At 39.0% G+C, this 2793-nt stretch overlaps 1 pseudogene; it reads right to left on the minus strand.

Annotated features, from left to right (window-relative positions):
• Nucleotides 1-2114: 2114 nt before the first annotated feature.
• LOC149212692 (protein SMALL AUXIN UP-REGULATED RNA 10 pseudogene) lies at nt 2115-2552 on the minus strand (annotated as a pseudogene).
• Between the last annotated feature and the right edge of the window lie 241 nt (nt 2553-2793).

A 2793-nucleotide genomic window follows, 5' to 3' on the forward strand; every position in this document is an offset into this window, starting at 1 on the left:
AAATGGCATGGACTTGGCATCTGTCCTATTTGCAAGAAGGAATCTGAAAACAACAACCATATATTCCTCACTTGTCCCCTCACTACTCAGATCTGGAAAGGACTCTCTTCTCACTTAGGTTTCCCATTTCACCAACATGCCTGCATAAAGGACTGCCTACTATGGTGGAGAACTCAAAAGGCTGACTGGAAAATCATTCCTCCTATAAACAACTACATTTTTCGAGATTGCATAAGGAATTTCAACTCGGTTTTGGACAACATAATCACATGTTATACTTTATATGCCACTAAAAACATATGTAATAAAGTCCCTCGCCACAAGAAGACCGAAGTACAACAGATATACCCGATGGCATTTTTTGATGGGGCTACACAACAACAAATATGTGGATGTGGTTTTTCGCTGGCCGTCTCCAAGGACTACAGTGTTTTCTGGCATGGGGGAAGAGGCACGAACACTAAAGCTATGAGGAAATGGCCTTATGGGGCGTCTTATGGTTCACTAACCTTCTGAATATTCCCTTCATCCACATCCATGGGGATTCTAAAGTAATTATTGAACATATTATGGGATCAACAAAAATCACAAATCCCTTAGTACTTGGATGGTTGACCAGGATAGAAATGTTATGGTTACAACAAAACAATTCCACTATCAAGCATGTTGATAGGAAACAAAACATGAATGCAGATGATTTATCAAAGAAGGGCTTAACAGGCTCCATTGGAAAAATGCACTTAACAATTTGTATGGACCAGAACAGCGTTAATATGGAAGACTTCCCCTTCCCCGGTTAAGTACATTCACCCCACTAACATTTTGATTTTTTGATACTGTGCAGGTCAAACAATGTTAAGTTTCTGCGGCATTAATGGATCACTATTGTTATTTTTGCTTTTTGAACTTGGTTGCTTGGCCACCGGGCATAACAGTTTCCTCTATGAGGATTGACTTGGAGCTCGATAAATTCCTATTTCTAGTCTCCTCGATAGATGGTGTATAACTCAGTAAAAATGATTATGTCTCACCGGGGTGGATTGATCTACCAAGAAAGGTCTCGTAGATGAAGCCTCTTAATGATACATGATTCTCATGTGGGCTTAGTATGTTTCTGAACCGAATGATGTGGCACTAGCATTATCTGGATTCTAATCTTGCTTTACATCACCTCCGTCCAATATTGCTGCATTTCTACACTACAGGATTGATTTGATGATGGGATCATGCATCCAGGGACAACCATCTATTTGCTATTTCAGCAATATATCTTGAACAAAATTGTTTTTCTATCTAGTTTTGTTGCTGTATAAGGACTATGGACTGTACTTTTCCCCTTGTCTTACAGACATTTCAGAACACAAGGGGCTTTGTATTTTGGATTTGCGGATGAGACTGAATATTGTATGGCATGTGGATATCTCATTACTGATATCAATATAAAATTAAGCTTTTTTCGTATTGAAGAAAAAAATAAATAAATAAATAAATTAATTTGCATATTTCAAACCAGAATTGCCAACTTGTTAGTCAGCTTGGGAATTACATTCGAAAAGGACATGAAAATATTCGAATAAAGGAAAACAGAACATGTCATCAAACAAGATTTTATTTTGATCAATTGATTGATTTTGAGATTACTTACAACAGTACAGTTTAGTATCATGGCCAATGTTAATGAGAGGCATTCTCAAATAGCCATATTCCAGAAAAGTGCTCAGCCCCGTGTCCCCTTCCCTCTCGTCTTTGGAGGATGATTTTGAAATTTCCCGTGCCCATTGGACTCGCACAAGTGAAATCCAAAATATCTAAACTATATGAAATTCTTCAGCGTCGCAAAATCCAAAACAGTGCCCCGCTCTTGCGCTGCTTCCATATATAATTTCTGAAGAAGGTGATCTGGAAAGCGCCTGACTTTAGACCTCGAAGATCAAAATTCGAACCATCTGGAAGCGATGATTGAATTTTTTCAAGAAACTCAAAATCCAAAATAAAAGGAGACAAGCAAAGAAGAAATTTGTTCTGCCTCCCAACTTCAATTTTGAAAGACATCTCTGTGGTTTTAACCGGGCCATGTTACTATACCCATGGTTGGGTTAGGATCTTATTGGAGTTCAGGCACTCATCTCTGTGTTAATGGATATGGAGGAACTAATCCAACTTGTTGGTGCTACTTCCTTTTTAGCCAACATGGATGTCAGATAATGGAAAGCAACTTCCTCACAGGGAATGGTGAGACCCATGTGGTGATCAAACCCATACTCTTCCTCAGCCTTCTGCAGCAAAACCCTGAAAAGAGAATTATTCAAATACGTCGTGGGGATCACAAATCTACTGCGTTCGCTTCCAACATACACTGCACAGTGTCCCCCGGGAACATCTGTGGGCAGAGCACTGCAAGTGCAAGATACATCATCTTTCAGTGTGAAATACCTTGCCTTCTTTGAGGAAAGGGCATCTCCAATTCCCTTATAGCTATGGGGAACCTTGAAAAAGGCTTTGATTATCCGCTTCAAAAGAAGAACTTGAGGATTCCTGATCCTTCTTGCCATTGAATTCAGAAAAAGCAACTATTTCTAAAAACGAGGGATAGAAAGCTTACACGATTTTGTGGTAAGAGAATGCATTCGTTCTCTATATATAGCACTTGATAATGACATTCACAAGAAGAGTAACAATCATTATCAGTCTAACTAAATATTGAATTAACAAAATTGGCCGAAATTGCAGTCAATGTCAATCTTCAAGATGCCTGGTCCATTGAATTCCTATGGAGGTAAACGGCGGTGTAGT

Source organism: Pinus tabuliformis, chromosome 1_1 (genome assembly GCF_031772625.1).
Source record: "Pinus tabuliformis cultivar Carrire ecotype Pingquan chromosome 1_1, CPIR1, whole genome shotgun sequence".
Taxonomy (NCBI): Eukaryota; Viridiplantae; Streptophyta; class Pinopsida; order Pinales; family Pinaceae; genus Pinus; species Pinus tabuliformis.